At 34.8% G+C, this 14126-nt stretch overlaps 2 long non-coding RNA genes across 2 annotated transcripts; both read right to left on the minus strand.

The window, feature by feature from the left end:
* Positions 1–2817: 2817 nt before the first annotated feature.
* LOC116402123 lies at positions 2818–4535 on the minus strand. The gene is made up of 3 exons (XR_004214561.1): positions 3899–4535; positions 3662–3802; positions 2818–2882 (listed from the first exon to the last, which is right to left on the minus strand). It is a non-coding gene; the product is annotated as an uncharacterized LOC116402123 (long non-coding RNA).
* A 4164-nt stretch (positions 4536–8699) lies between these two features.
* Positions 8700–10449, minus strand: LOC116402759. The gene is made up of 3 exons (XR_004215374.1): positions 9809–10449; positions 9570–9710; positions 8700–8764 (listed from the first exon to the last, which is right to left on the minus strand). It is a non-coding gene; the product is annotated as an uncharacterized LOC116402759 (long non-coding RNA).
* Positions 10450–14126: the final 3677 nt, after the last annotated feature.

Here is a 14126-nt window from a genome sequence, read left to right on the forward strand (position 1 = left end):
GCTCTATTTAGGAGATAAACAGCACAAGTTACTGCGTCTCCCCAAAATTGATCAGGAAGCTTCTTTGCCTTCAACATACTTCTTGCAAGTTCCATTATTATTCTATTTTTCCTCTCTGCAACTCCGTTTTGTTGAGGAGTTCTTCGAACAGTCTTCTGATGCTTGATTCCATTTTCCTTCAAGAAATCTGCAAAAACAATATATTCTCCTCCACGATCCGAACGCAATGATTTCAATTTCAAGTTACTTTCATTTTCCACCATTGCTTTGAATGTCTTGAAACATTCGAAAGTAGCACTCTTTTCTTTTAGTAGATAAATCCATGTTTTTCGACTGTAGTCATCAATAAATGTGAGAAAATAACGGTTACCTCCATGTGTAGTAGTTCTCATAGGTCCACATAAGTCTGTATGAACAAGCTCGAGTGGTTTTGATGCTCTCCAAGAACCTCCAGTCGGAAATGAATTTCGATGATGCTTTCCGAAAACACATGCTTCACAGAGTTGATCTTCCTTTTTAATATTTGACATTCCTCTCACCGTATGTTGTTGACACATGTGAGACAAAGTGTCAAAACTTAGGTGCCCAAATCGACAATGCCATAACCATGAGGTGTCATTTACTAAAGTCTCAAAACAAACAAGCTTCTCATAACATATTTTAATTGGAAACATTTTGTTGTGAGTCATACGAACCTTCGTTATGAGATCTCCATTCTTGGTTCTAATCTCACATATGTTATCTTTAAAAATAGCATCATGTCCTCTTAGGAGAAGTTGTCCAACACTTAAAAGATTGTGTTTGAGACCTGAAACATAATACACATCAGTAATTTTTTTTGCTCCCATTTTTGTCTTGACAAGAATATCTCCTTTTCCTTTGACTTCAAGCATCTTGTTGTCACCAGTCTTCACTACACTTTGATGAGATTCATCTAAAGATATAAAAATATCCTTTCTTCCTGTCATGTGGTTACTACAACCACTATCAAGATACCATATTTCTTCAGTGCTTGATTCTTGAACATTGAGAGTGAGGAAGAGAAGACCTTGATCATTATTTGATTGCTCATGCATTAGTGTGGTTTCTGCTTGATTAGAATTAGTCTTCTTAGACCAACAGTCTGCTTGAAAATGTCCATAACGTCTACAATTGAAACATTGTATGTGAGAAAAATCTCCACGACCATCACTTCTACCTCTTTTTATCACTGAACTCTCTCTCTTTGCATTTTCCTTCCGTCCTCTATTTGAAAAAAAATTGATTGTCTCTGCTTTCTGACTCTGTATTTGTTACAACGTTGGATCGTCCATTGCCTCTACCACCACGTCCACCTCTTCTTCCATTGGACCGACCTCTATAGGAGGACTGCATATGAAAAGCTTCTTCTGAAGGATTAGAATCAAACATCTTCAATCTGAGCTCATGAGATTGAAGAGATCCCATTAAGCTATTTATAGAGAGAGTTGACAAATCTTTGGATTCTTCAATTGCTACAACAATATGCTCATATCTTCTAGTCATGCTTCTAAGAATCTTCTCAACAATCCTTTGATCTTCAATTGTTTCTCCATTTGATCTCAATTGATTAACAATTAAGAGAACACGGTTGAAAAATTCTTCAATAGTTTCAGAATCTTTCATTCGAATTGTATCAAATTCAGCTCGAAGTGTTTGTAATCGGACCAATTTTACCTTTTCTTCTCCTTCATACAAATTTTGCAATGCATCCCATGCTGCTTTAGCAGTAGAGACTCCTGATATTCTTTCAAAAATATTTTCATCCACAGATTGGTAGATGAAAAATAATGCCTTCTTATCCTTTTTTCTAGCATCTCTCAACTCATTGAGTTGTTGTGCTGAAAGACCATTCTCACTTTCTGGCTCTGAATATCCGATGTCAACAATATCCCAAAGATCTTGAGATCCATAAAGAACCTTCATTTGCTGGCTCCACCGCCTATAGTTTTTTCCCTCAAAATGAGGAAGTTGAGGCTGCAACATGTTAGATGACATCTTTCAATCCTTGCTCTGATACCACTTTGTTGGAGGCGTTGACGAGCCCACTCTAAATTTACTCTAAATCTCACAAACTTTTAAGAGAAGAAATTTGTTCTCTTAGAAAACTCAATAACACACAAGAGAAGAATGTTGTTCTCTTGAAACTCACTTACTTTCTAAAACTCAATTTGCTTCTATTGATTTGATTCTTTTTATCTTGTATACAAATGAAGGAAATGATCTCTATATATAGTATTCAAGAGACACTTCCTAAAAGACACAAAATAAATGAAGTACATGAATACATACCATTCATGTACTTGAATAATTACATGTATCTAGAAATGCATATGTATCTTGAAACTAGAAATGTATCTATTAATGTGTTATCCATAATGTATCTAGCTTATTAATTTCTAACATCTACCACTTATATTACAGTTCTGCACAAATAGATAAATAATTTGCAATTTGTTTCAATTTTACTCTTGAATCTACATTGGGATAAAAAGTAGTGACACCGAGGAATAGTTTTTCTTTTTACCACTACTAGATGATCTTCCTTCTTTAATATGGATGTAACTTGTTGTAACGACCCAACTTTTCTGGGTAAGTCGAGGTCGTTAATTTTTGACAAAAGACTTTGATTGATACAAAATGAAACGTAAGTCAATTTAAAAACAAATTATGTCAGGCCTGATTTTCAAATATTCAAGAAAACTTAAAAATAACACTATTTACAAATAAAAGTTTGTAAACTAAGTTTTGAGTACATCTTAAACCTCAAAAGAAACCATAAGCGGAAGCAAAATGACACATTTCCTATGGCAATCACGCTTCCTTCCTGCCCCTCGCCGGTTTGCCACCTTTATTTCCTTTGCCTGAAAATTAAACATAAGAAGGGTGAGTATAACAATACTCAGTAAGAGACCCTCTACTGGTCTCGTCAGGGGAAAATAAATTGTTAAAGTTCTATTGGGACACCCTGTACAGTCGCAGTCTTGTGATCCCGTAGGATACACATCTCAGTCTAACGCCCCGTACTAGGACGTACATATCAGTCTAACGCCCCGAGGGACGTACATATCAGTCTAACGCCCTGAGGGACGTACATATCAGTCTAGTGTTCTGCAAAAACACATATCAGTCAAATGCTCCCGAAGGTGCACAATAAATTGGTGATCCCGTGGGACACCTACAAGGTAAACATCCCAATACAATCTAACAATTTATCCCCTCATTCCATTCAACCCATCTTTCAGTTACTTCAAGTCACAAAGTTCTTTCTTTCAACATCCTAACAGTCAACTTATTTTACTACAGTCATATGTCTGTCAATAATATGCTAATACATCAGTCAATCCACTATACAGTCAATGCACCCCTCAGTTCACCAGCACACAGTCATACTTTAGCGTAATCATACACCCAATCTAAACGAGAATCTCATACAAACACAATCTACAATCTCCGTCCTGTCCACATACACACATTTATATATAGATTCCATGACAATCACGACATACATTCGACGTCAAGTCTACTTCAATTCATATACATTCATATATATTTTCAGTCAGCCCACAGTATACATTCAACACACATGCAGTTCACAATCACAGTTCACAATCACAATTGAGTCCAGTAGAAAATCCCTTACCTGGATCTTTATGTAAAATTCCTTAGTCGAACTAACTTCAACAAACAAACCCCAAGAGTAAAGAATCGAACTCCAACAAAGCTTAAGGCGTAACTCAAGGACACTAACTCAAGGACACTAACTCCAAATCACCGATGTCGCCTTCAAGAACAAAGATCAATTCAACCAATTAAACAACATCACATCTTAATGTATTTACAAATGTAAGACCTTATTACCGAACAATCTCATCCTTACCAATATCTTGTAACAAGACTTTGACAATCGACGTTAAATAGAAGTTGCCGCAGGATCTACACAAAAGACATCGTGCAAAACACTTTTGCACGCGAACTGGTCCGCGATTCGTAAATGGGACAGCGGGTATCGACGAAGGCAGAACGGTTCGGACGTTCAACAGCAGTTACGTGCGGACGGGAGTAGCCCGGCAACGTAGCCGAATTCGTGCGATGCGGCGTGACCTGCGTCGGCGAGGCTGTTCGTGACTGAGGCGTGCGACTTGCCTCGCGGACGGAGATAGAGACGGCGGATACGGTTGCAAAACCGTGGCTTCGACAGAGATAGAACCGGCTGAGACGGTTGGGCAGCGGCGGAAGAGCAACGACGCCGCAGATCTGGACTGGCAGCGGCGCAGTCTTGCTTCGCGGCGGGGCTGCGGACGGAAGAAGAAAATGGAAGGAAAGGATCGGCGGCTGGCTGCGGTTGGCTGCGGCGGGACGGGAAGAAGAAGATAGAGGTGGTGGTAGCGGCTGGGCTGCGGCTGGCCACGAACGGAAGGAGAAGAGGACGGTTGGGGCGGTTGCTGCACGAACGGAGAGAAGGGGAAGGAGGGTCGCGGCGCACGGGAGGAAGAAGAAAAGGGAAAAAAAAAGAAATTTTCTTTTTCTTTTTCTTTTTATTTAAAAAAATATATAAAATAATTATAATAAAATATATATATATATATATATATATATATATTTAAAATTTTCATTTTCTTTTCTTTTATTTAATAAAATGTAGAATAAATATTAATAAGTAAAATATAATTAAATACATATATATTTAATTATATTAATACATTTTCAAATCTTCTTTCTCCCCTTCAACATATTTAAAAAAAAATCTTGAACAAATCGAAATAATTCTCTCAAAATAATTTACCTTCAAGTTTGGGGCGTTACATTCTTTCCTCCTTAAGAAACTTTCGTCCTCGAAAGTTCTAATCCTGAAATAACTCTGGATAACGAGTCCTCATCTCTTCCTCTCGCTCCCATGTCGCCTCTTCAATTCGATGATTCCGCCACAAAACCTTTACTAATGGAATGCTTCTATTACGAAGCATCTTTACCTCTCTAGCCAGAATCTCCACAGGTTGTTCTACATAGCTCAAATGCTCATCAATCTCCAAGGGTTCATAGTCCACTACATGAGATGTATCGGCCACATACTTCCTCAACATCGAAACATGGAAAACATTATGGACTGCAGAGAGAGATGATGGTAATGCCAAGCGATACGTCACAACACCAACCCTCTCTAAGATCTCAAATAGTCCAACAAATCGAGGACTTAACTTCCATTTCTTCTCAAAACGCATAACACCCTTCATAGGTGCTACCTTCAAGAATACCTTTTCTCCCACATCGAACTTAAGGTCTTTTCGCCGTACATCCGCATAACTCTTCTGTCTACTCTGCGCTGTTTGCATACGTGCTCTAATCTTTTGAATAGCCTCATTAGTAGACCGAACTAATTCAGGTCCCATCAATCTATGTTCACCAACCTCACCCCAACAAACAGGGGTTCTACAACATTTGCCATACAAAGCCTCAAATGGTGCCATACCGATGGTAGCCTGAAAACTGTTGTTATAAGCAAACTCCATCAAATGTAGATGAGAGTCCCAACTACCTGGAAACTCTATAACACAAGCTCGTAGCATATCCTCTAAAACTTGGTTCAAACGTTCAGTTTGACCATCAGTCTGTGGATGAAAGGCTGTACTAAAATCCAATCTCGTACCCATAGCAGTCTGAAGTCCCTTCCAAAACTTGGAAGTAAACCGTGCATCCCTATCAGAAACAATCGATACAGGCACTCCATGCAGTCTCACAATCTCAGTTAAATACAACTCTGCCCACTTACTAGCAGTATAAGTGGATTTCCCTGGTACAAAATGTGCCGATTTCGTAAGCCTATCGACAATAACCCAAATCACTGTGTAACCCTTCAGGGTTTTAGGCAATTATATAATAAAATCCATAGATACATTCTCCCACTTCCACTCTAATATACTCAAAGGTTGCAACAAACCTGTTGTTTTCTATCTTGGTGCTTTAACCTACTAGCACACCAAGCACTTACTAACAAGATTTTCCATTTCTCTCTTCATATTACGCTAGTAACAAACTCTTTTCAAATCCGGATACATTTTTGTGCTACTTGGATGCATGAGAAATGGGAAACTATGAGTCTCAACCAATAACCTTGTCTTAATTGCATTTTCTGTTGGCACACACAATTCTCTCTCAAACATAAGTTCATCATCAAAGGATATGGAAAACTCCTTAACTTGCCCTACTTCTACTAGGCGATGCTTCTCAATCAAATAAGGATCAATGAATTGAACCACAAGAATTCTTTGTCTCAAGATCGGATGTACTGACAACTGAGCTAACTGTGAGGTGACTTCCCCCACTGAAACTACAATCTCAGCTCTCTCGTGGTTTTTGTCTAATGAAACCTGTCTGGTAATAAGTGCTGTCAAAATGTGATACTTTTCTACGAAGAGCACCAACTTCCACATTCGCCTTACCTAGATGGTACAAAATCTCACAATCATAGTCATTTACTAACTGAAACCATCTTTGCTATCTCATACTCAACTTCTTTTGAGTGAAGAAGTATTTTATACTCTTTTGGTTAGAAAATATCTATATCTTTTCATCATACATATAGTGCCTTCAAATCATTAATGTAAAAACCACAACTGTCAATTCCATATCATAAGTTGGACAATTTTCCTCACGAGGAGTACAAGCAACTACTTTAACTTGTTGAATAAGAATACCTTTTAAACTTTCCTAAAAGCATCACTATAAATTACGGAACATTCTGAACCATCATGTACGGTAAGCACGGGAGTTGTACAAGCTTCTGCTTAAGATCCTGAACACTATCCTCATAGGCTTTGTCCCAAACAAACGGAGTCCCTTTTCTTAGTTAACTGAGTCAAAGGAGTAGCTATACGAGAAAATTCTTATACAAACCGTTAGTAATAACCTGCTAACCCTAAAAGACTATGAACCTCACTGACTATGAAAAGTCGAGGCCAACTAGTAACAACTTCAATCTTTTGTGAGATCCACATAAATGTCACCTCTAGATACCACATGGCTTGGAAAGATACTTGGCCTCATCCAAAACTCACATTTTGAAAACTTTGCATACAATTTGTTGACTCGAAGAGCCTCTTAAAACCATGTTAAATGCTCCTCATGCGCTGTCTCTATTTTGGAATAAATTAAGATATCGTCAATAAATACAATCATGAAAGTGTCTAAGAGATCGTTAAACACTTTGTTCATCAAGTCGTAAACATTGTTTGAGCATTTGCCCACTCAAAAGACATCATAATGAACTCGTGATGTCCATATCTCGAACGAAAATCTGCCTTAGGAATGTCACTGTTCTCTAATCCTCAACAAGTCATAACCTGAATGTAATTCAATCTTAAAGAACACGGACTTATTGCAGTTGATCAAACAAATCCTCATTCATTGGTAAAAGATATTTATTCTTAACCGACACCTTATTCAACTTTCTACAATCAAAACATAAGTGCATCGACCCATCTTTCTTCTTAATAAACAAAAATTGGTGCACCCCAAGATAACATACTTCGTCGAATGTAGTCCTTGTCAAACATTTCTTTCAATTGCACCTTCAAATCTTTCAACTCTGTTGGGGCCATTTTGTATGAAGCTTTAGATATAGGAACGAGTCTAACTCTATCTCAATAGCAAGACCAATTTCTGTTTAGCGCGGTAATCTTAGAAACTCTTCTAGAAAAATATCATAATACTTTTTCACCACTGATTCAAATAACAAAGAAACATCGACTTCTCTGGTGTCTACCACACTAGTCAAATACAACAGGTACCCTGGTCAAGCAACTTACTAACCTTCATAGCTGGGATAACTTTTAGCGAAACGATAGTTCCAACCTCTTTGTACTTGAAACTAGCCTCTGGAGAAGGATTAGAAACTACATTTTCGCTGAACATTTTATGTTTACATGGTTAAACTACATTCCAACTTTCAAACTCCAAACTAGTAACTTTTCATTCACGAGAAACAAAACTCAAAATTGTTTCTTAAAGTCACATCAAGACAACCATGCTCATCTTCCTTGTTTCTTTTCCAATACCTCCATTCTAAAACCATTTAATGTGTTTCGTATAAACTTGACCGTGTATTTAGTCCTCTTTAAAACCACCTACATAACTTATTTTTCTTAGATTTCCAATCACAAAACAGACAATTTCGCTAACAACGTCTTACTTTTCTACTACTCGACCACTCCTTTGAACATCTCTACATGGCAACATTTTTCCTAAGTTTCACCATTAAATCCTTCACCATTAAATCATAACATTCATGTAATTCTAGTTTAACTTAGGCAAGGTCATATACATAAACCATACATATAAACATAAAGCATACCTGACGAGAGACGAAGGGTCGCGTTAGCCATAGGAACACAAAAACATAGACTTACATCGTAAGTCAGTCTACAGAACCTAAAACTTAGGCTCTGATACCAACTGTAATGACCCAACTTTTCTGGGTAAGTCGAGGTCGTTAATTTTTGACAAAAGATTTTGATTGATACAAAATGAAACGTAAGTCAATTTAAAAACAAATTATGTCAGGTCTGATTTTCAAATATTCAAGAAAACTTAAAAATAACACTATTTACAAATAAAAGTTTGTAAACTAAGTTTTGAGTACATCTTAAACCTCAAAAGAAACCATAAGCGGAAGCAAAATGACACATTTCCTATGGCAATCACGCTTCCTTCCTGCCCCTCGCCGGTTTGCCACCTTTATTTCCTTTGCCTGAAAATTAAACATAAGAAGGGTGAGTATAACAATACTCAGTAAGAGACCCTCTACTGGTCTCGTCAGGGGAAAATAAATTGTTAAAGTTCTATTGGGACACCCTGTACAGTCGCAGTCTTGTGATCCCGTAGGATACACATCTCAGTCTAACGCCCCGAGGGACGTACATATCAGTCTAACGCCCCGAGGGACGTACATATCAGTCTAACGCCCCGAGGGACGTACATATCAGTCTAACGCCTCGAGGGACGTACATATCAGTCTAGTGTTCTGCAAAAACACATATCAGTCAAATGCTCCCGAAGGTGCACAATAAATTGGTGATCCCGTGGGACACCTACAAGGTAAACATCCCAATACAATCTAACAATTTATCCCCTCATTCCATTCAACCCATCTTTCAGTTACTTCAAGTCACAAAGTTCTTTCTTTCAACATCCTAACAGTCAACTTATTTTACTACAGTCATATGTCTGTCAATAATATGCTAATACATCAGTCAATCCACTATACAGTCAATGCACCCCTCAGTTCACCAGCACACAGTCATACTTTAGCGTAATCATACACCCAATCTAAACGAGAATCTCATACAAACACAATCTACAATCTCCGTCCTGTCCACATACACACATTTATATATAGATTCCATGACAATCACGACATACATTCGACGTCAAGTCTACTTCAATTCATATACATTCATATATATTTTCAGTCAGCCCACAGTATACATTCAACACACATGCAGTTCACAATCACAGTTCACAATCACAATTGAGTCCAGTAGAAAATCCCTTACCTGGATCTTTATGTAAAATTCCTTAGTCGAACTAACTTCAACAAACAAACCCCAAGAGTAAAGAATCGAACTCCAACAAAGCTTAAGGCGTAACTCAAGGACACTAACTCAAGGACACTAACTCCAAATCACCGATGTCGCCTTCAAGAACAAAGATCAATTCAACCAATTAAACAACATCACACATCTTAATGTATTTACAAATGTAAGACCTTATTACCGAACAATCTCATCCTTACCAATATCTTGTAACAAGACTTTGACAATCGACGTTAAATAGAAGTTGCCGCAGGATCTACACAAAAGACATCGTGCAAAACACTTTTGCACGCGAACTGGTCCGCGATTCGTAAATGGGACAGCGGGTATCGACGAAGGCAGAACGGTTCGGACGTTCAACAGCAGTTACGTGCGGACGGGAGTAGCCCGGCAACGTAGCCGAATTCGTGCGATGCGGCGTGACCTGCGTCGGCGAGGCTGTTCGTGACTGAGGCGTGCGACTTGCCTCGCGGACGGAGATAGAGACGGCGGATACGGTTGCAAAACCGTGGCTTCGACAGAGATAGAACCGGCTGAGACGGTTGGGCAGCGGTGGAAGAGCAACGACGCCGCAGATCTGGACTGGCAGCGGCGCAGTCTTGCTTCGCGGCGGGGCTGCGGACGGAAGAAGAAAATGGAAGGAAAGGATCGGTGGCTGGCTGCGGTTGGCTGCGGCGGGACGGGAAGAAGAAGATAGAGGTGGTGGTTGCGGCTGGGCTGCGGCTGGCCACGAACAGAAGGAGAAGAGGACGGTTGGGGCGGTTGCTGCACGAACGGAGAGAAGGGGAAGGAGGGTCGCGGCGCACGGGAGGAAGAAGAAAAGGGAAAAAAAAAAGAATTTTTCTTTTTCTTTTTCTTTTTATTTAAAAAAATATATAAAATAATTATAATAAAATATATATATATATTTAAAATTTTCATTTTCTTTTCTTTTATTTAATAAAATGTAGAATAAATATTAATAATAAAAATATAATTAAATACATATATATTTAATTATATTAATACATTTTCAAATCTTCTTTCTCTCCTTCAACATATTTAAAAAAAAATCTTGAACAAATCGAAATAATTCTCTCAAAATAATTTACCTTCAAGTTTGGGGCGTTACACTTGTGCTAGAAATTCAGGATTCTTTACTTAACCTATTCATTAGCAAAATGTTAGATTGCATAGGATCAAACATACGAGAGTTAATCTAAGAAAATGTATCTAGGTCAATGCTTAGCAGCGCAAAACATCTAATTTGCAGAGGTGTTAAGATAGCTCATTAATATACATTTCCTCGTAGGAAAATTGCAATTGATAACCATTTCAACAATAATAATTAAGATTATAACAAAATTTTAAAAAAATTACAAATATAGCAAAACTATCATTGATAGACTTGTATTGCTGATAAATTTCGTATGGTCTATCACGATAGACAAATATTTGTAACATGATCTATCGGTGATAAACTTATATCATTGATAGAATTTGACAAATTTTTCTATATTTACAAACTTTTTAAAATGTTGCTATATACTTAATTATTTTAAATTTAATCACTAAATTTGCAACTAACATTATCTAGTACTAAACACCTTCATGTATCTTTTGGCCTATTGTATATCGAGGCCCAAATTCTAGAATATTATTCTCTTGTATTAATTGAGCGTGGATGTGTGTATTGTAAGAGTTTCTCATCCTCGCTTTTTTATTTATATGCCTATTGTGATCGATATCATATAATAAGGATAACCACCCATTTTCTTCTGTATCAATTTCTTCCTCTCTCTTTGAACTTTATCATTCCATTTTTTATTGTTATTTTTTTTAATACGGCTGCAAAACCAAAATTTTCTACATTTTTTATCATAGTTGTTGAATTTTTCTTAAAATATATCTCTCATTTTGCAATTAAATATTTGCTTAGGTAAGTTACTATTCTAAAAGCTAACCAAATCTAGTTTGTTATCATCGTAGAAAATTGGCAATTAGCAATTTGTAGCATTGGAGATATTCTTAAGTTTCTTGAATTTATTAAATAATGAATCATTAATTCATTTTTACCCTTTTCCGTTGATTTCATCATAAGTCCATTCTCCAAGTTTTGTAGCAAATCTCACATTTTCACCAACTAATGTTGTTTTGTTGCAGAGCTCAATCTCAAACATAGCATAGTAAAACACGATTAATTTTATTTTATCTCATTCTTTTTTGACACAATGTAATTTTTCCTTTTACCAATAAGTCTTAATTTACGACGAAGGTTTTTTCGGATTTGAAGTCCAAATGTGGGTTTTGTGTTTTAATCTTAGAAGAATAACGATTTATTTTAAATGTTTAGATGACATTTTAGTTTTTGAGAGGTTAAGAAACATTTTATCTTTTAAGAGATTGAATCAAATTTTATTTTCTTTAAATAAAATATTTTAAATATAAATAAAGTCTAGTTATTACAATTTTTTTAAAAAAATGTAACTTTGAAATAAATTAATTGTAGATACTATATGGGGTATTTTTGTATTCTAATAATTAGTAATTAATTAATTTCAAATTAGTTTTGCTATTTCTCATAATCGAAATACATCTTACCATTTTCCAAAATGAAAAAGTTCGAAAGGTAAATTACACTAATGATTGTAAGTCACCATTTTTCAAATTTTAATTAAGGTTGTAGCACACATTTACATTCAACCCTTCAAATCATTTAAATATTGAAAAAATAACATTAATGGAAACGAAGCAAATTCTATTTGGAAAACAAAATAGAAAAGAAAGTCAAATTGCATAATTATAGGTTTTCATAAAAGTCTATTGAATCCCCACTCATTCGCAATAAATATTGTTTTCACAATTCTAATGGGATAATTTCTATATAGTTTTCACAAGTCTAATGGGATAATTTCTATCTTTATTGTCATATGAATATTTAATGTTGAATTTTATCTTATATAACGTAGAAGTATATATATATATATATATATGCAATAAGAAATGTGATACTTGTTGAATTCTAAAAAATTATGATTTATTAAAAATATATGTAAAGACTCTTCTCAATAAATAAATAGTCAATTTGGCAATATTCAACAACTCACACATAAAAAGTCACATGAGATATGGTATACATGGGGTTTATTTCTATATTTGTTTTCAATTTCAAATATAATGTAATTTTTTTCAAATAATCTGAAGATGCCTTCTATGTTAGTTTATATACATAGGTATATATGATAAAGTATACAAAATTTACAACTCAATTTCAAATATACACACTTGTATGTATATATGACAAAATATCTAAAATTTACAATTCGATTTCAAATATACACGTATATATGTGATATGTGGAATATATATCTAAATAAAAACGAGGTTGAAATTAAAATATAAAGTATATATTATATAACCACATTATATTTGTATTTATGAAAAAATATTCCGTGTATATATATTTGAAAATCAAAATAATGTATTTGTAATCATACTTATGAAATTGGAAATTATGATTTTTAAGTCAAAATTCGAAATCTACAAAATAGGAAAATTTGCACCTACATCAATATATTTATAATCTAAACCTAATTACGTAAACAAATTCCTAAATATAGCGATTTTTTCCTCCTCAGTTAGAGAATACAAAGAAACAACATTAAATTAAAACCTAAGTATTAAATAAAATTGACTGTTGTAATGAATTCTACAAAAATAAATCTCAATTTTTTGGTAAAATCAATGGTATCATTTTAAATTAAACCATGGTATTAATCAAGAGATAGAGAGAGTGCCACAGAGTTAAATTTGTCTCAGTTTATTTATTTATTTTTGTAGAAATCTATAAGTATATATGTGCAAATTAAGTCATTTGTGAAATTTTGCATTTGAGGTAGATTATATCTTTAAATATTTCTCCAAAAATTACCCAATATAGAAGTGTTTTGAATTGTATAGCAAATACGTGAAATCCATGCACATGATTCTAATTTCTGTTAATCCTAAAAAGGTCATCATCAACTTCTTTTAATTATTACGATATAATAAATCCATCAAATCCAAATAGAAGATATTTTGACATAAATCTCGATCCTAATGTAGAAAATTTTCAAACCTGTATCAACAATTATTCAATACACTGATTTTGATTTGAATTTTCAATTCTTATGTTATGTTATTTTTTCTAAATCTAATCCTACCTAAATTATAGAGGTTCTAAGTTATTTTTTTTTATTATATTTGTTAGCAAATTCATTTTAGACATAAATCTATACAAATCTTATTATTTTTACCAGAAAAATGGTTGATCTATATAAATCTTATTATTTTTATAAGAAAAATGGTTGTCAACAGAACAAAATTAAAACTATTTACAAAATATAACAAAAAAAAAAAAAAAAGTCAAGTAAGCTATAAAAAATATAAAAATTTTACCATAGTTTATAAATAGTTTGAATATTTTACCATATTTGAAAATATTCATTTCTATAATTGGATATTTATCGTTATCTTTACTATAATTTTATTTTAAACATG

The sequence above is a fragment of the Cucumis sativus genome, chromosome 1 (assembly GCF_000004075.3).
Source record: "Cucumis sativus cultivar 9930 chromosome 1, Cucumber_9930_V3, whole genome shotgun sequence".
Classification (NCBI taxonomy): domain Eukaryota; kingdom Viridiplantae; phylum Streptophyta; class Magnoliopsida; order Cucurbitales; family Cucurbitaceae; genus Cucumis; species Cucumis sativus.